This window comes from Silene latifolia, chromosome 1 (genome assembly GCF_048544455.1).
Source record: "Silene latifolia isolate original U9 population chromosome 1, ASM4854445v1, whole genome shotgun sequence".
Lineage (NCBI taxonomy): Eukaryota > Viridiplantae > Streptophyta > Magnoliopsida > Caryophyllales > Caryophyllaceae > Silene > Silene latifolia.
The window spans coordinates 136,571,360-136,592,527 of record NC_133526.1 but is presented as its reverse complement, the minus strand read 5'-3'; positions in this window follow the sequence as shown (position 1 = coordinate 136,592,527).

The window sequence follows — 21,168 nt, the reverse complement described above, 5'->3', positions numbered from 1 at the left end:
CGAACTAGGCACTACAGATAGTCCATGTAAGAATTGACGCATCCATATCGCTTCCTTTGTAGCTTCAGACGCGGCATAGTACTCGGACTCGGTCGTAGAATCTCTGTAACAGATTTGTTTGGAACTCTTCCGGTGATCAGCGCCATTAAGAGTAAAAACGAATCCGATCGAGATTTCGAGTCATCACGATCCGTTTGGAAGCTAGCATCTGCAGAATCGGTTGCGCATAGCTTTTGTTCGCCTCCATAAGTCAATGCCCAATCTTTAGTCCTCCGTAGGTACTTAAGAATGTTCTTGACAGCCATCCAATGTGATTCACCGGATCTTTGTTGGAATCGACTTGTCATACTCAATGTATAGGCCACGTCCGGACGTGTGCATATCATGGCATACATGATTGATCCTATAGCCGAGGCATAAGGAATCCGTGTCATGCGCTCTTTCTCTTCCGGTGTCTCTGGTGACTGAGACTTGCTCAAATGCACCCCTGGAGCCATAGGAAGAAACCCCTTCTTGGAGTTAGTCATGCTGAATCTCTCTAGAACTTTGTCTATGTAAGACTCTGATCGAGAGATAACATCCGTCGTGATCTATCTCGATAGATACGGATGCCTAGAATTCTTTGTGCCTCTCCCAGATCTTTCATCTGGAAATGGTTTTTCAACCATACTTTCACCGAAGTTAAGAGAGGTATGTCATTCCCAATCAGGAGTATGTCATCGACATACAATATTAGGAAGACAATCTTGCTCCCACTCGACTTGATATAAAGACATGGTTCTTCGACGGATCGAGTAAACCCATTTTCTTTAATCACTTGGTCGAAGCGATGATTCCAACTCCGAGATGCTTGCTTAAGTCCATAAATGGAACGCTTAAGCTTGCACACTTTCTTAGGATGTTCTGGATCGATGAAACCTTCGGGTTGTACCATGTACAACTCCTCCTCCAAAAAGCCGTTTAAGAAGGCGGTTTTCACATCCATCTGCCAAATTTCATAGTCATGAAAAGCGGCAATCGCTAAGATAATCCGAATGGAACGTAGCATGACTACGGGTGCAAAAATCTCATCGTAGTGCAAACCTGGCACTTGGGTGAAACCTTTAGCAACTAGTCGTGCTTTGTAGATATCTTGTTGACCTTCCACAGAATGCTTTATCTTGTAAAGCCATTTGCATTGAAGGGGACGAACCTTAGCAGGTAAGTCAACAAGATCCCACACGTTGTTCTCATACATAGAGTCCATCTCGGATTGCATGGCCTCAAGCCATAGCTTTGAGTCGGAACTATTCATGGCACCTTTATAGGTTGCGGGTTCACTACTCGTTAAGAGTAGAACGTCATCTATGTCATGTTCCTCGACCATACCAATGTATCTGTCCGGAGGAATAGAGACTCTTCCCGACCTCCTAGGTTCCTCAGGAATATTCACCGCAGCCGGGATTGAAGGAATTGGTTCCTCCAATGGTTGCTCGGTATTTGGTTCTGGAATCTCCGACAGGTCGAAGGTTCTATCACTCTTTGCATTCTCGAGAAATTCTTTCTCTAAGAATGTCGCACTAGCCGCAACAAAAACACGTTGTTCGGTTGGCGAATAGAAGTAATGACCAAGTGTTCCTTTAGGATAACCTATAAAGTATGTCTTGACCGATCGCGGGCCGAGCTTATCCTCATGTCTCCACTTGACATAAGCCTCGCAGCCCCAAACCCGTATAAAGGACAAGTTAGGGACCGTTCCCTTCCATAGTTCATATGGAGTCTTGTCAATGACTTTAGACGGACTTGGTTAAGTATTAGAGCGGCTGACAAAAGAGCATAACCCCACAATGAGTCAGGCAACACGGTGTGACTCATCATGGATCGAACCATATCAAGTAGTGTTCGATTTCTCCGTTCGGACACACCATTCAATTGAGGTGTTCCAGGTGGAGTTAACTGTAGGGCAATCCCACAGTCCTTTAGGTGTAGATCAAACTCGTGAGAAAGATACTCGCCACCACGATCTGAACATAGTGTTTTAATCTTTCTACCCAATAGGTTCTGTACCCTATTCTGGTATTCTTTGAATTTCTCAAAGGATTCACTTTTGTGCTTCATTAAGTAGACATAGCCATATCTACTTAAATCGTCCGTGAAAGTGATGAAATACCTATAGCCTTCTCGTGCGGTGATTGACATAGGTCCACATATATCCGTGTGTATGAGTCCTAATAGGTCAGCAGCGCGCATTCCAACACCTTTGAAGGAAATCCGAGTCATCTTACCGATGAGACATGATTCACACGTGCCAAATGATTGAAAATCAAAGGCCGAGATAGCTCCATTCTTGATGAGCTGTTTAACGCGTTTCTCATTAATGTGTCCCATACGGCAGTGCCATAGATACGTTTGATCTTTGTCACCAACCTTTAACCTTTTATTCGTTACGTGTAGTATTTCGGTGGTCTGATCTAAAACATAAATTCCGTTCATGGAGACTGCCTTGCCATAAATCATATCGTGTAATGAGAAAATGCAAGAATTATTCTCTATTACAAATGAAAAACCAAGTTTGTCAAGTGCGTAAACCGAAATAATGTTTTTAGAAAGACTGGTACATAATAGCGAGTTATATAAAGATAACTCGAATCCGCTAGGAAGTGGATCACATATGTTCCCCTCGAGACGGCAGCCACTCGTGCTCCATTCCCGACACGCAGTCCACCTCACCCTTTACGAGGGGTTTGATGTTTGAGCCCCCGCACATGATTACACGAGATGAGAACCACAACCAAGTATCAAGTACCCAAGTTCCGTAACTTGCGTGGTTAATCTCAATCATATGAATAAAAGTAGAAGGAGAAGACATACCAACAGGTTTAACGCGACCTGCTTTTATGTCCTCATGATAAATAGGACATGTACGCCTCCAATGCCCAGTCTTGTGGCAATGATGGCATTCCATGTTTTCGGTCTTGCTCTTTGTCGCGCCTGATGAGTTACTTGCCTCACCAGGCCCACTCTTACCTGATCCCGACTTCTTAAACTTCGGTTTACCTACGCTAGGCCTGGCCTGAACTTTGCCCTTACCCTTGCCCTTGTTTGTTACAACGAGAACATCCTGTTTAAGGCTCCCACTAAACTTCATGTCATTCTCTGCTGTACGAGAAGGGAGTGTAGTGCGTGAGGACTTTTCTTCAAATCATTCATATAGTAATTGGCTCTAAAGAGCGCAAAGCCATCGTGGAGTGAATGAAGCATGCGGTCAATCACAATGTTCTCGCTGATTTTACAATCAAGCGTCTCCAGTTTCTCGACATTCTCAATCATGCTGAGAATGTGTGGGCTAACCGGTTGGCCCTTCTGGAGTTTCGCCTCAAAGAAGCGACTGGTAAGCTCATAGGTCACGATTCTCGGTGCTTTCGAGAATTCCTTAGTGAGCGTAGTGAAAATCTTGTTTGCACTTTGGGCTATGAAGCGTTTCTGCAAATTGGGTTCCATTGCAAAAATAAGTACGTTCTTTCTTTACCGCACCCGCTTCCATGGCGAAATCGTTATACTTGTCGATCTCGTTTATTTCAGCCGTGGGGCCTGGGTTTGGTGGGATGGGCTCAATAAGATATTTGAGCTTCCCATCAAGCAATGGCAAAGCATTCCGTAATGCCGCCTCCGGTCCGTGAAGTTTGATCCATCATTCTTTGATCGAGTAGACTGATTCATCTGATCCATGAAGATCTGAAGCCAGGACTCACGGTCCAACGTGACACTTGGCATTGGGTCGTCATCACGGCCAGCCATTATGTTATTAGCAGTTTAATAGATCGTGTTCTACACTGAAAAAGGAAGAAAAACAAAAACGAAATAAGCAACTCATCGAGGTGATTTAAGTCTATTTAAAATTCATTTTAACGTGTAGACTCATTGCACTTGCATAATTGATCTCCCTCAAGAATAATATAAGTGATCCCAAGACTCAATTTCCGTAAATTGATAAGCCAACTGTTTAGCTAATTCTTCCGTAAGAACTCTTGGTCGATAGATTTCCGTAAATCCTATCTATAGTCCACCATGATCACAGGATCGTACGAGTGACCATAGTGTTGAGATAAAATAGGTCAATCGGTTTCAACTTACCCGACGTAGAAGGGGTCATATTATGCCTACCGACGAAGAAAGGACTCATTGGAGTTTGACCTATAAAGACTATTCTCAATTTTTGTTTATACGAGGAAGATCCCATCAACTAAATTATAATTCATATTAAGTGAACGAATAACTAGCGTCTGCGTGAATGAATGAATTTGGGTGATGGCTTAAAATCATGTGACATAAGAATGTGAGAGAAAACTAACTCGTGACCTCTATATGTGTCAGTTTTCATGCAATAATTAGGTGGTTTGGTTTTTAGGCGGAAAATGATGCATATTATCGTTACGAAAAATAAATAAAAGAATGCAATACGTAAATAAAAATTCCTAGTGTGGCATATCCTAATAAAAAGAACATAAAACAACTTTGGAATCCACCGTTGGACCCGAGAAGCTTGTCTTGATGTTCCATCTTGATCCATGTAGCGGGAGTGAGCATCCGGTCTCCATCTTTGGTCTTCTCAAAAATTACAATTTAAAATTTACAAATATAAACCTATTTACATTCTAAATAAAAACTGTAATTAAAAGAAATAAAAATGGAGATACGAGATCTCAAAATACAACCAAGACCGTGTTCCATCATTACGGTAACACGTTCTACTAAGGCCACACTAAGTTACAACAGTTTGCAAAAATAAATAAATACGTAATAAAAGCATTCAAAACATTCAAAATAACGATAAATAAAATGCATCAACTAAATTAAATTTATTCGTGACATAATTCCGTAATTATGTTAAATTTATCCAAACCACCAAAGACAATTAAAATTATGTGACAAAACCGCTTTATCAACTTAATTTTAATTCATGATAATCCGTTACTTTAAATCGTTTTAAAGTAATTTAATTTTACGTGGGTGAACCGATTCACTATCAAGCGAGTGCATAAATCCGAATTATGCAATAATGGCCGAAAAAAAAACAAAACAAAAATTTTTTTTTTTCTTTCTGCTGGGCGTGAACAGTACCCACGAATTTTTTTTTTTTTTTTTTTTTTTTCTTTTGCAGAAATGCCGAGAGCATCAAAAGGCTAAAAAAAAATAAACGGCTCAAAATCGTGAGCAACAAAAGGTCAAAAACAAAACGATTTGTTAAAACCCAATTGCAATTTAATCTAATCCGTATAGAATTGAAATTACAATTGAAACATCTTTAACATATTGCAATAATTATCGATTAAAATTACAATATGCAAAGAATAAAAAGATAACAAAAGATCGACAATGCAACCGTGTAAACTGGACACGGTTCCCAAAGAAAATCAGGCCGTGGCACATAAAAAAAATGCCGAGACCTAAAGGCCACACGGTCTATCAAAATTTTATACAAAAATTATCGATTTGATGAAAACCAATTGCGATATCATCTAATCCGTATAGAAATGAATTTGCAATTGATAGATCTTTAACATATTACAATGAATATCGATTACAAAATAATATGCAAAGATCAAAATCGAAAACAAAAGGAAAACAAGGCACGGAATTATCATGGCAGCCGTGCCAAAAAAAATTAAAAACCGTGCAATAAAAAAAAAATTTAGCCGTGTGGTTTCTAGCAACAAAAAATTATCGATCCAATTCGTTTGATGAAAATCACATAGAAAAACTTACGTGGCCTCGCTCTGATACCACTTGTAGGGTAATATCCGTATAAAACCCATAATTTGAAGGATTATAACGCAAATTTAATACGTGATTTATAGTCATAAACGAAAACAACAATGAAACGATAAAGATAAGAATTAACCTTCGGTCCTAGTGCAAATTGGCAATGAGAGATCAAAGTAGATCTCCTCCTAAATGATGCACCCAAGATCGTCTGAGAAATGCCCTTGTGCTAGAATGAATCCTCTAATTGCCTTGCAATATTGAGAGGATTATTTTGTGAGTTTTTCTTTAGATGAGAGATCTAGGTTTAGAGAGGAAAAGTGTCTCTCAAAACCCTAAAATTTTTATCAAAATGAATTAGGTCACAAAAGAGAGAAGAACCTCTCTTTTGTTCTCTCTCAACCGGCCGGCCATGGGCTCTCTTTGGAAGTGGGCTTCCACTTCCTTTTAGTTTTAGCTCATGGTCCGGTTCGCAAATTGCTAAAACGTATACGACGGGTTTTCTAATTATAAATTGTCATCGGTTATCGGTAATTAAAGCATCAACTAATAATACGGGTTAGTTGAATTATTAATACATGTCCGACAAAGACAATATTGTATAATTAATTTATTCAATATACGTTAATCAAATATAAATCGTTTATATTCAATTTTACGAATTAATTGCTTAATTCGCCTTAGCCGTTATTATTTAATCCGTATTAAATAAAATATCTCAACATCACATTTTGACTAATTACTAGTCAAATAACTCGGACTAACTGGTTAGTCAATTTTTGGCATCTACATGACTGTATTTTCATACCGTCACATCTCTCAAACGTATCCTATAGGTGTGACTTTTAGGGACCAGTTGATCACCGCCATCTGTATGACAATAACGTCAAACTTATCTAGTAAGCCAACCGTTATTGATAAACGTGGACCAACTGATTATGATACAAAAGTATACCCTTTGATCCTTTTAGAGATTTATAAGTCCTTGCACTAACTGTAAAGGACACCAACCCCAACACCTCTAACTCCACTGGTTGAACTGCCTCCATACCGTATGCTAGGTAGAAGGGTGTGGCGCCTGTCGGTGTTCGAATGGAGGTTTGGTATCCCCAGAGTGCGAATGGGAGTTTGCTCGGCCAATCGCGGTAGTTGTCTTGCATTTTCTTGATAATGGTAACAAGAGTTTTGTTCGCTGCCTCCACCGCTCCGTTAGTTTGGGGACGGTAGGGGGATGATCGATGTCGCTTGATCTTGTATTTGTCCAACAAGGCTTGAGTTTCCGCCCGGAAGTGAGAGCCTTGATCGCTGATGATTTCATAGGGTACCCCATATCGTCAGATGATGTTGTTTTTAATGAACTTGGCCACTTGTTTGGCGGTCAAGACAGCATATGACTGTGCTTCCACCCATTTGGTGAAGTAGTCGATGGCGACGAGGACGAAGCAATGCCCCTTGGTGCCTACCGGATTGACTTTCCCGATGATGTCGATGCCCCAGGTTGAGAATGGCCAGGGTGACGTCATGGTGTATAAAAGGGATGGTGGTACATGTTGTATGTTGGCGAAGATTTGGCAATTGTGGCAATGTTTGACTTAGTTACGGCAATCGGCTTCCATGGTTATCCAGTAGTAACCTAGCCGCATGCTTTTCCGTGTAAGCATCATTGCGCTCATGTGAGGGCCACATTCTCCGTCGTGAATCTCTCCCATGACTTTTCTGGCTTTGTGATGGTCAATGCAAAGGAGGAGAATTCCTTGGGGTGTTCTTTTGTAGAGTTGATTTTCGTTTGTCACGAATTGTGATGCATGCAAACGGATGGCTCTTTGTCCTCTTTGATCCGAGTTGGGAGGGAATTCGTTTTTGGTTTTGTAATTGAGGATGGCTTGGTACCAAGGTTCATCATGGCTTTCCTCGTCGTCGATAATGGCACAAATGTGAGCTGGCTCACTCCGTCTTTCGACACATAGGGGCATTGATGTCATGTCGTCAGGTATGTTGACGAGCGCGGCAAGTTTTGCCAGGGCATCAGCAAATTGATTTTCCTCTCGCGGCAAGTGGAAGTAGTCGACTTGGTCGAAGAACTCGGCCTCTTGATTGATCTTTGCTTAGTAGGGAGCTAAGCTGTCAGATCGGATCTTCCATGATCAGGATACCTGATTGATGATGAGTGAGGAATCGCCATGGATCCTTCATCTCTTGATGCCAAGTGTGATGGCTTCTTGTAGGCCTATGAGACATGCTTCATATTCAGCGGCATTGTTGGTGACGGCGAAGTCCAGCTTGACCGAGATTGGGACATGTTCTCCCTCTGGTGATATTAGAAGGATTCCTACCCCGAAGCCTCTCAGATTAGATGCACCATCAAAATATAGGTCCCATGCGTCGGAGTCGGCACAAAAGATGTCTTCGTCAGGAAGTGACCATGTGTCGGTCGTTGGATCCTCGTTGACGGGATTTTCTGCTAGGAAATCGGCGACCGCTCTTCCCTTGATAACCTTGAGGGGTACAAACTTGAGGTCGAACTCGGACAGCATCAGTGTCCACCTAGACAGCCTTCCGTTTAGTACGGGTTTTTCGAAGATGTATTTGACCGGGTCCATCTTGGAGTAGATGTGGACCGAGTAGCTGAGCATGTAATGCCGTAGCTTCTTTGTTGACTGATACGTGTCTAATGTATAGTCTTTTTGGCCTATTTCAGCACGTATTTCTATGCATTTCTATACTGTTTTTATAGTATTTTGCCCCGAATTGGCTACTTTGGTGTATTTTGTCCTTTTTGTAGGAATGATCGCGGAAGTAGCAGAACCATACTCCTTTTCGTCCTTTTGCATGCATTTAGAGGAGACGGGATTGTCCCAGAGTAAGATATTGCACTTGGAAGTGTCGTTGCACGCATTACGAGGCACTTGGGTGAAGACGTGAGCTGAATTGAAGATACAAGTGCTCGATCGAGTTGTTTGCTGGTCGATCGAGTGGTTTCTAGCCTCCCATATGCTCGATCGAGCTACTCCTTAGTCGATCGAGTAAGCTGCACATGACCAAGTCCTCGATCGAGTGACCTTTTGGTCGATCGAGGGACTTTTGCTGAGATGTTGGTCGATCGAGTGGTTTAATCCACTCGATCGAGAGGTTTTCGACATTATGGGCTTTAATTCAGTCCGTGTGTTTAATTATTTCGCTAAACATTGTTTGTTTTCCTATTTAACCTACGTTTAACTAGGTTATTAGGCATCATCTCTTTTTCCATCTAAGTTTTTACATTAGAAAACTACTGCTACTTTCCTACGTTACTTTTACTTTCGACTGCTACTCTTACTTTCGGGATTGCTTCATTGAATTTCGTGTTCTTTACGCCGGAATTTGCTTGGATTGTAATCTCCTCTCTTCCCTTAATAATAATTAACCTTCTTGTTGCATTAATTCCTTGCTTGCTTTATTTATTCTCTTGCCCTAATTTGTCATTATTGCATTTTATCGTTCGTTCATTATGTTATCTGCTGGAAAATTGTTTGCTGTTAATTTAATTAAGAATATGAGTAGCTAAACCCCTTCATGTTGGGATTAGGGGATCTGCGGTAGAAATGTGACGACGTAGTAAATGAATTAGACGGATTAATCGCGAGACTCTTGTCACTATAGCAATTTAACTGTAATTCTCGACCTAGTTGAGTGCACGCTTCTATGTCACCCATTAATCTGGCTAAATTTGATCCTGGATCGAAAGATTGGACTAAATAGGCCTGCTATAAACAGTAGACTACCCTAATGAGGACGAAAGTTAAGTTAGTGGTATTTTAGGATAGAAAGTGGACCGAAAGGACCTTTTAACATCCGTCTCACATTAGTTCGTCTGAATCATTTACAGCTGAGTCGCAGGACTACCGTAGTGAACCGAATTCCCGACATGTCCCTCTCTTATTGATAGTTTTAAATCACTTTCCTGCTTTACTGCTCTCTACTTTATTTCTCTTTCCTTTCAACTCCGTAGTTTAGGAACCAAATTCAATTCAACACCAATTGTTACCATAGGATTAGAAATAGATAGCTATAGTTGCATTACCTCCCTGTGGATTCGATACTCGACTGCCTCTACTACATTTTAGTTGAGACCGTTAGGTTTTATTTTTGATGTGTACGCGACGACGACGTGTCAAATTTTGGCGCCGTTGCCGGGGAGGCAATTGTTCAATTTATTAGCTGTTTTATTTTTAATTCTTCTCTTAGTTTAAGGAACATCGTTCCTTAGACTATTCTTATATCTTGTCTGTAGTTTCTTCTTATGCGCAGGTCGCAGGGTGGTCCACTACTACCTTTTGATCCCGAGATTGAGAGATCTCTGCACGTAAAAAGGAGGCTATTTCAAGAACAACAGGCAGAGGAAGAGCCTAGTTCTCGTGGTAGCTTTTACGAGAACGAGCTTTTCGAGGAGAATCCACCGTCTTCTCCAGTTTCCAATTCATCAGTTGAATCTATTACTTTCCCAGATTTTCCCGAAATGGCTGAGGAAGCAACCATTGCTAGTCACTCCGAGCCCACGGCTGACAATCTCTATAAGGGGTTCGAACCACGGGAGATGCTAGGAAGTTCGAGCCAAAGCCCTCGCATACATCAATATGGTCGTTAAAATCGGTTCGGGGGAGCCGCAACTAAAGATGCTCAAAGATATGGAGACCTTCATTGATTATCGTCGCTCCATACCTCCTCCGCGGGCGTGAAAGCGGATCGATAAAAGAAGCCATGTTCATCTTCTCACTCCGCGATGCTGCAAGGGAGTGGTATAGGGATTTGGACCGAGCTGCTCACAACATAACGGATTGGAATTCGCTAGCATTAGCGTTTTATAAGAAGTATTTCTCTGCTTCGAGAACCATCGCCATTAGAGCTCAGATAAAAAGTTTCAAACAAGGGCCTGACGAGAACTTCCACGAGGCATGGCTTCGATTTAAGAAACTAGTGCGGACCATACCGCATCATGGTTTCGAAAAATGAAGTTTGTGCAACCATTTTTACAATGGTTTATATGATGATCAGAGGGCTATTTTAGATCTTTCATGACCAATGGTCGATTTTCGACAACTTGGGAGCAACCAAAGGGTGGAAGATCATAGATGATTTAGCCACTCATAGGGCTGAATATGGGAATTTAAGAGGAAACCAAAGGAGAGCCGCTGAATCCTCTTCAGTAGCCGCATTAGAAGCCCTTACCGCGAGGTTTGACAAGTATGAACTAGGGGGAGCTCTCAAGGGAGGGATGTACCAGGTTAATGCTATGACAGACGGTCCTTTCGTCTGTACAAGGTGTGGGGGAGATGGACATGTCTCTGATTATTGTCCTAGTCCTTATGAGCAATGTCTTTCGCCTTTCAACATTACAGGCAAAACAACACTCATTACGAGCCGAATATCCACCCCAATTTGAGGTGGAGTAACCAGAACGTACTCAACCCCACCGCCCCTCCAAATCAGCCGCAACAGCCGTATATTCCACCCCATAAGACTCAACAAGGCTATCAGAAGCCTCCGTCTTTTAACCCTCCTAACCACGGTTCATCTTCAAGTGGGGTGAGTGAAATGGGCGAGTTAAAGTCTATGATGCAAGCCATTACAAAGCAGCTTCATGCGAGTGATCAACAAAGAAGCTCAAGTGATCAACAGAGAGACGCGTCCATAAAGGCACTTGAGACTCAAGTTGCCCAACTTGCCGCGAACCAATCCTCGAGGAAGCCGGGTCATTTACCGACTCAAAATGAGAAGAACCCAAATGAGACGGTACATTTGATAGAATTGAGAAGCGGTCTTTCTTATGAGGGACCGGAAGTACAGAAATCAGACCCGAGGGAAGCTCTCACTAATGGTGAACAGTGTTCTGTTAAGAGAAAAGGACTCACGACAATTGAGTTACTCGATCGACTGAAATCTGATGCTCGATCGAGTGGAAATGGTGAAGAATCTGGTCGATCGAGTAGAGTTCCTGCTCGATCGAGTGAAGCAGATGATGAGGTTGGTCGATCGAGTGGTAAGTTTGCTCGATCGACTGGTTTTGAAGAAGAAACAGCTCGATCGAGTGGAGAAGTTGTTCGATCGAGTGATATTGATGACGGGAAGCTTATTCGAGAGCCTGCTAGTGCTCGTTTAAGCGAGGAATTACCAGAAAGGCCTCGTTCGAGAGGTAAGAAGCGTCCAAAGGATACCGAACTTGCTCCGGAAGACACTTTAGAAGCGAGAAACAAGGGGCTCGAGATACCAATCACGGTTCCCTTCCCGAGGCGGCTGCAGAATACCAAGGTTAATCAACAGTTTGGCAAATTTGTTGAGCTCTTGAAGAGTTTGGAAGTCTCCGTGCCGTTCACTGAATTGCTGACCAAGGTACCCTCTTATTTAAAGTTTATGAAAGAAATTTTAGCACGTAAGAGGATTATTAATGATAATGAGACCGTAGCTTTGACTGAGGTGGGGTCAGCCCTATTTCAAAATAAGTTACCCCCTAAGCAATCAGACCCGGGTAGTTTTTCGATCCCTTGTCACATCGGTATGCAATTGATTGATAATGCGCTATGCGATTTAGGCGCTAGCGTAAGTGTTCTACCTTTGTCTCTAGCTAAGAGACTTGGTGTGACAAAGCTGAGTTGCACCAACATGACTGTCCAGATGGCCGACCGTAGTTTATCACGGCCACTAGGTGTAGCAGAAGACGTACCTGTTCAGATCGGGAAGTTCTTTATTCCCGTTGATTTTGTTGTCTTAGATATCCCTGAAGATGCACACACCCCTATCATTTTAGGGAGACCATTTTTGTCCACCGCCGTGCAAGTAATAGACGCGTCGGGGGAAGACTTTGACCTTTCAGGTAGGGGACGAGGAGCTGACTTTTCATCAGTCCAAGTTCCGGAGGGCTTCCATGCAAGCTCAGCCTTGCAATGCCCTCTCTTCTGTTGACCCTATTATTGACACTCCATATGAAAATTTGGGGAATATTGCTGTTATTGCTAACCCTCCGCCTCATACTGAGAGCAAAAAGGAGGAAATTTCGTCTGTTTTCCTTACTGCAGGTACAGATGAAGGCAAGAAAGGAGCTGTCAAGGGACATGGTGCAACCATTATCAATCAAACTGGAGCCAAGGATGCCAAAGAAGATGACAGAGGGGCGAGGACGAAGAAAGTTCGAACCTACATAGATTGGAACTATGTTCCTCCTCCTCTTGCAAACAGTAATTCAAGCTCATGGAAATCAAAGAGGACGGTCAGTATCGCTGAAGTGACGTCCTCCAGTCAGAAGCCCACCAAGGGGCTACTGAAAGCTGATGGGAATTAAACGGGGAAATGCCCGTGTAACAAATTGTAATAGATATTTGTTTGAATTTCTTGACTTTGTTTATTACGTTTTTTTTTAATTAGGACAATTAGTTTAGACAATTCTTTAGTTTAGACTAAGACTATAGACTGTGTTTTCTGCGTATTTGGTATTTTGGGATGTGTTTGGATGTGTTTTATGCAGGTTTGGGGTAGTTTCACGCAATTCGAGGAAGAAAGGACGAAATCCAAAGAGTCTACAAGAGGAAGCCCTCGATCGAGTACTTTTTGTACTCGATCGAGTGGAACTTGGGTTGATCGAGCTGTCTGGGTACTCGATCGAGAAAAGCCAAAGAGGAACAGGTCGATCGAGGGGATTATTACTCGATCGAGCAAAGGGGACATCAAAAGTCCTCGATCGAGTGATTAAAACCACTCGATCGAGTGAAATGAACAGTGGGCACGGGAGTTTTCTTTCTTAAAACTCTTTATTTTCCTAATTCTATTTCATTTCACCCTAATTCCGTCTAACCCCCTCCCTAATTGCGATTTTCACGCCCCCAAATCCCCAATTTTCTTGCCCATTTTACCAAATCCGTCACCTACATTCCATTACTAGCACTTTAATCTTCAATAGCCCCTTGTTTCCCCTTCTATTTGTGTTCATCTTCACGGTTTTTAAAGGGAATTAGGGTTTGCGGTTTTTCGATCAAAATCCGCCCTCATTGCTTGTTAATATGAAGTTTAATTGTTATTATAGGATCATCATCATCAAGTAAGTATTTCATTCACACTCTTTGCGTTTTCTCTTCGATTAATTTGAATTTCTTGAGGTGATTTGAATTAGGGTTCGAAAAATCCATGTCTAGTCGAATTTTTTTTGATTTAATTGTGTTTATATGCCCTTAATTAGCTTGTTGATGATCTTATCCCAATTCCTCACTGTTTCCACATGTTTAATTCGAAATTCGCACAAGATTTCCGCGATTAGGGTTCTTGTAAGTCGAAATTTGTCGACTGTCAGACGGTCTTATGTTGCCTTGCTGTATTTAACTTCAGTCCATGCTTCCTTGCTGCTGTTGTTAACCGTTTTTCCGTCCCCTGTCGTTTTTACATGCTATAAACTGTTGGAATTCTTGTTCTGTGAGTCGACTTTTTCGCCTGCTAGCAGTCCTATATGTTGCCATATGCAGTTCTCTTGTTCATTTAGTCCCTGTTAGCAGTCATCACTATGTCACTTTATCACCACTCACATGCTGCTTTTCGAATTTTTTGAGGAATTATTGGGCCTTGCTTGCTGTAAGTCGATTTTTTTTCGACTAATAGGGCCATTATTTGCTGTCATATGCTGGTTAACGCTTCATTTTAGCCACGGTTAGCAGCCATTCTTTCTTATTAAGCCCTTTATTTGATTGCGGGATGGATACTAGTTCTCTACCTTCAACTAGTACCACTTCCAGTCCATCCGTGAGCGAGCCAGTGGTCCCTGCTGTTGCCACTAGCTCCGCCTTGGTCACCACTGCAGCACCAGTTCTCCTTGTCTCAGCTGCAGGGACAGTTTACACCGCGGCTAGCTCAGCCGGGAGCTCGGTTCAGGCTACACCGGCCACTACTCCTACCAGGCCCTTCTCCCTGCTGGACTGCGGATTCACCCCTCGTTTCCCGCAGCCTGGTATGCTGCCACCGAGGCCGAACCAGCAGGCTAGCCGATTAGCCATCACTTCCGGCCCTTCCGAGGTCGTTGTTGTTGGGAGAGGGCACTCTCACACCTTTACCAAAGATGCCCACGGTACGTTTCACTTCAGAGGCTCACCGGACTCGGTTAGCCGCTTTACTTCGTTGCCCTCTCTCCTCTACCCGTTTCCTTGCACGGACTGACCTAGAGACCTTAGGCATTTATGAGGAGGTCTGTAGTTTGTTGAACGGGACGGGTATGTCGGGTCTGATTACCATGCAGGAGGCTACTATTTGTATCCCTACATACGAGTTTTTCAGCTCCTATTCTTTTGACACCGACTCTTACGATGCTGACCACTCCAGTTCTTGCATTCACTTTCGACTCTGCAATGAGTCGCACCACTGGACTTTGGCCCGGTTTGGGCAGGTTTTAGGCATAGTTAGTGACGGTCCCACCGACCCACCTCGAGACCTCCTTCAGCCACTTTGGGCTGCACTTACTCACACTCCCTTCCCCTCACGGAGGGGAGTTCACGTTCACTTACCTGCGCCCCGTTACTACTTGCGTCTGATAGGAGAGACCATCTTTGGGCGACCTGAGCCCAATAACGTGACCAACACTGAGCTAGCGATTCTCGCGGGGTACCTCAACATTGACTACGGTACCCCGTTTGTTCTAAACATTGCCTATCTAGTAGCTCAGCATTGGAACGGAATTGGGACTCGGGTCAAGACCGCTGTTGTCTGCGGCGGGCTAGTGACTAGGATTGCCCGCCACCTTTACCCCACTGAGCCTGGACTTACTGCACCTGATGAGATGGCTCACCTTGACCTGGGTGCCATGGCTGACTTCGCCTGGTTCCCAAAGGCGAAGGGGAGCGCGAGGACGTGGAAGATTTGTGGCTCCACGTCTGTTACCTTGCCGTGCTCTACCCTTCCTCCACTCTTACCGCTCCCGTCTGCTGCTGAGGGAGCGAGGCCACCTCCACCTACCTACCACCTTACCTTCACCCCTACTTCTTCTTCTAGGAAGAGAAAGCGGGAGGCCGGAGCATCTTCTAGCTCTCAGGCTCAGACTCAGGCCCAGGCTGGACCGACCCCCACGCCTACGCCTACACCCACACAGACTCCTACTCTTCCTCCACTTGACCCTTTTTCTGGTTCGGCTTTGCCGGCCAATTTTGTTTGCCCTCCTGTTTTAGGGGCGCCCGAGGTCATGGACCAAGGGCGTCGTGATCCCTTGCTTTTGGATATGTGCAGGTACATTGCGAGATGCGACGGGATATGGCTTTGGCCGTATTCCCGCTCTACGAGTACCATATCCGAGCCGCCGACCGATTCCGAGAGGGTGGCCGCATCCCTCCTTCTACCGATACCCGGCGGACGGGTACCCTCCACTTCCTTCGACTCGGAGGAGGAGGAGGAGGAGGAGACAGCGGTAGCACGAGAGGTGCGGTTCGGGCCGAGCAGCAAAGACAATGAGCGCCGAGAGAGGAGGAGAGGGATCCCCGTTTACACCGACTGCGGAGGACTTGGTTGGAGGCGACGACTAGAGGTCCCCCCTGTTTGTTGCTGGTTTGGGGAGACCGTTTTGTTGAGTTGGAGTACCTGGGAGACGGCAGTGCCGACGACGAGTAGCTATCTTGGTCTACTCACTTCCCGATTTTTCATTTGGTTTGGGGAAGTTCGTGTTTTGTATGTTCACTTACTCTTTTTATTTCGTCTCCTTTATTTTTCTTTTATTGGTTGTATACTCCCATCCCCTTTTTTCTTTGGTGTATCGGAGGACAACGAGGGCGTTGTCCGTTTTGGTTTGGGGAGGGTATTGCATCCTTTTGAGTCTCAGATCGCATTTGTTTTGCATTCACGTTTAATTTTTCAGTTTGCATTTGTTGTTTATTTTCATAAAAATCAAAAATCCAAAAAAAATAGAAAATTCCAAAAAATTCAAAAAAAATTTCACGTTTATCTTTTGCATTTAGGTTGAGTCCGAACGGTAGATTTCCATGATGACAATGCACTATAACTTGTCAAATTACTTGAGCCTTGCACTTTATTGATGGTTTTTAGCCTTGTCATACGCATAATCTACGAATTTCTGTTCAAATATAAGCTGACTGTTTAGACTTGACCTGATAAACTGGCAAACTACTTAAAAATTCTGAGTTTTTAGAGCCATAACTGGTGTCATTCATGACCAGTTCATTAGGAATTTTGAGAGTAGTACTCCTTGCATAGCATGTTCATCTCATTTGCACATTTATGACATTCAATTTCTCGTCAAATGCACATATTCGGGTTTGTGGTTGGTGTCACATGCAGGGAGGGTCTTGCAAATTCCCCTTTCTTTACATCTTTCACCCATTTAGCTCCACTTTAGCCAAAACTTGCCTTTTGACAAATTAGCTACATTCCAAACTAAGCCTGCCTAGTCAAGCTAGTTAGTCTGTCCTTTTGTGGTATGTCTACCATTGCAGTTTGGTCCGTAATTTTCGTTTGGAGTTGGTGTTTGTATTAAGGAAGGAGGAAAGAAGAAAAAAAAGTATTGAAAAAGAAAAAAAGAAGGAAACGTGAAAGAAAAAAGAAAATGAAGAAAAAAAAATGAAAAACAGAAAAAAAAGAGAGCTGGAACGAAAAGAAAAAGAAAGAAAAAATTTGCTGAAACAGTTGTATCCTCTTGTCAGAGTTGAGAAGATGTTCGAAGATGTACAATTGAAAAAGGTTGTTTGTTCCAGTTAGTATTTTCAGACGGTGTTTAAAAAAGGGAATTTTGTGACCGTCTGACTCCTCCACTCTTATTCTATATTTTTTGAGGAGATTGTGCTTTGAGTCTAGTGAGTTTTGTGCCAATTGAAGGGCACTTGTGTTTAGTCTTTCAGTCAGTTGAGATCCGGATGGTTTATTATGGTCCTGTTAGGAACTAGCTTGACGCTTTTACCTCCACATTTCCATAACTTGTTTTGCCTTTTCTCACCTGAACCTCACTATTCCCATATTATTTGCAAATCCTCGGCTGTGACGGACATTATTGGTTGGAGTGTGTGCATTAGTACTTGAATTGTCTTTCATTTTCGTTGCATGCATGCTATGTAGGTCGCAGTTAGGTGAGTGACTGTCTTTTCTTCTCTCTTTTACATATATCATTTGCCCTTTGCTTCATGAGAGAAGAGTGACCACGTGAGAGTCCAGTTTTGATGGTCTTGCAAGGTCGATAGGTCAGCTTTATTTCTGAACAGTTTATAATTCGTTTGCGTATTGACTACTTAACTTTAACTGTTGATTTCTGTTGCATTAAATTGGTTCAAGTAGACAAGTTAAGCTAGCTCTGAGTTATCATTTCCGTTCCATTAGTTTAGTTTTGAGTTTACTCGAGGGCGAGTAAAGGTTTGGTTTGGGGAGATTTGATACGTGTCTAATGTATAGTCTTTTTGGCCTATTTCAGCACGTATTTCTATGCATTTCTATACTGTTTTTATAGTATTTTGCCCCGAATTGGCTACTTTGGTGTATTTTGTCCTTTTTGTAGGAATGATCGCGGAAGTAGCAGAACCATACTCCTTTTCGTCCTTTTGCATGCATTTAGAGGAGACGGGATTGTCCCAGAGTAAGATATTGCACTTAGAAGTGTCGTTGCACGCATTACGAGGCACTTGGGTGAAGACGTGAGCTGAATTGAAGATACAAGTGCTCGATCGAGTTGTTTGCTGGTCGATCGAGTGGTTTCTAGCCTCCCATATGCTCGATCGAGCTACTCCTTAGTCGATCGAGTAAGCTGCACATGACCAAGTCCTCGATCGAGTGACCTTTTGGTCGATCGAGGGACTTTTGCTGAGATGTTGGTCGATCGAGTGGTTTAATCCACTCGATCGAGAGGTTTTCGACATTATGGGCTTTAATTCAGTCCGTGTGTTTAATTATTTCGCTAAACATTGTTTGTTTTCCTATTTAACCTACGTTTAACTAGGTTATTAGGCATCATCTCTTTTTCCATCTAAGTTTTTACATTAGAAAACTACTGCTACTTTCCTACGTTACTTTTACTTTCGACTGCTACTCTTACTTTCGGGATTGCTTCATTGAATTTCGTGTTCTTTACGCCGGAATTTGCTTGGATTGTAATCTCCTCTCTTCCCTTAATAATAATTAACCTTCTTGTTGCATTAATTCCTTGCTTGCTTTATTTATTCTCTTGCCCTAATTTGTCATTATTGCATTTTATCGTTCATTCATTATGTTATCTGCTGGAAAATTGTTTGCTGTTAATTTAATTAAGAATATGAGTAGCTAAACCCCTTCATGTTGGGATTAGGGGATCTGCGGTAGAAATGTGACGACGTAGTAAATGAATTAGACGGATTAATCGCGAGACTCTGTCACTATAGCAATTTAACTGTAATTCTCGACCTAGTTCAGTGCACGCTTCTATGTCACCCATTAATCTGGCTAAATTTGATCCTGGATCGAAAGATTGGACTAAATAGGCTGCTATAAACGATGAGACTACCCTAATGAGGACGAAAGTTAAGTTAGTGGTATTTTAGGATAGAAAGTGGACCGAAAGGACCTTTTAACATCCGTCTCACATTAGTTCGTCTGAATCATTTACAGCTGAGTCGCAGGACTACCGTAGTGAACCGAATTCCCGACATGTCCCTCTCTTATTGATAGTTTTAAATCACTTTCCTGCTTTACTGCTCTCTACTTTATTTCTCTTTCCTTTCAACTCCGTAGTTTAGGAACCAAATTCAATTCAACACCAATTGTTACCATAGGATTAGAAATAGATAGCTATAGTTGCATTACCAACCTGTGGATTCGATACTCGACTGCCTCTACTACATTTTAGTTGAGACCGTTAGGTTTTATTTTTGACAGGTACGCGACAGACGTGTCATTGACCATACTAGGGCAAGGCATGTCTTTTCCAGTTGGGTATACCTCGTCTCGTACTCAATGAACTTTTTGCTGATGTAGTAGATGGCTCGCTTCTCGTTGCCAACTGTTTGTGCTAGCATTGCTCCCCATGGCCGTGTGTCGTAATGATCGGATATAGGGATAGAGGAATCCCCGGTTGAGTTGGCATGAGGACAGGAGGTTTGGATAGGATTTCCTTTATCCTGTCGAATGCTTTTTGACAGTCGTCGTCCCAATCGGTGTGATCGGAGGCGCGAAGCTTCTTGAATATTGGTTCACAAATCATGGTGAGCTTGGCAATGAACCGGCTGATGTATTGGACCTGACCGAGAAATCCCCGAATCTCATTCTCGTTCTTAGGCCGAGGCATTTGTTGAAGGGCTTTGATTTTGGTTGGATCAATCTCAATGCCTCTTTTGCTGACGACATGTCCCAAGAGTTTTCCGGAGGTGACCCCGAATGCACACTTCTGAGTATTTAGTCTCATGTTATATTTCCGCAAGCGAGCGAAGAATTTCCGGAGGGCATTGATGTGGCCGTCCCGTTCTTTTGATTTGACGATCATGTCATCGACATATACCTCTACCTCCTTGTGCATCATATCGTGTAGGAGAGTGGTAGCGGTTCTTTGATAGGTTGCTCCGGCGTTGATGAGGCCGAAGGGCATGACCGTGTAGCAATATGTACCCCACTGCGTAGTGAACGCAGTCTTGTGCATGTCTTCCTCAGCCATTTTAATCTGGTTATACCCGACATACCCGTCCATGAATGATAGGAGAGCATGTTCGGCAGTATTGTCCACCAGAATGTCAACATGTGGCAAAGGGAAGTCGTCTTTTGGACTTGCCTTGTTTAGATCCCTGAAGTCGGCGCAAACCCGAATTCTTCCGTCTTTCTTCGGTACGGGCACAATGTTGGCCACCCAGTCAGAGTATTCAGATACTTTGATGAACCCAGCCTTGAACTGTTTGTCCACCTCCTCTTTGATTTTTAAGGCCCACTCAGGACGCATCCGGCGTAGCTTCTGTTTCACAGGTTTAGCCTCGGGTTTGATGGGTATCCGGTGCTCTGCAATTTCTCTGTCAATCCCAGGCATATCTCTATAAGATCAGGCGAACACGTCCTTGTATTCGTGGAGGAGGTCAATGAACTGCTGTCTTTCCGAGGGGTCCAGGGTTGTCCCTATCCTAAGTTCTTGAGGTGTATTGTCGGTTCCTACGTTAATAGGCTAGGTTTCCTCAATGATGGGGTTCGGTTTCCGTTTGTCAAGTTCTTTGGCTAAGTGAGGTGGGTAGTCACTCAAGTCAAATTCCTCATAATCATTCGAGTGCATTGCGATTAAAATGAGACGAGTCATAAGCAAACTTAGCGTTCATTAAGTTGACACGAGCGAAAAGCTCGGAAAGGACAGACATCTCGTGGTCAGTCAGAGGCGACACGACAGAGGAAGTGGCCCCTGGAACAGGCTCCAGGTTGTCACCTTGCATAGGAGTGGGGGTGACCCTAGTAGACTCAGCCTCTGAATCAGCCACGACTTTGTGATAA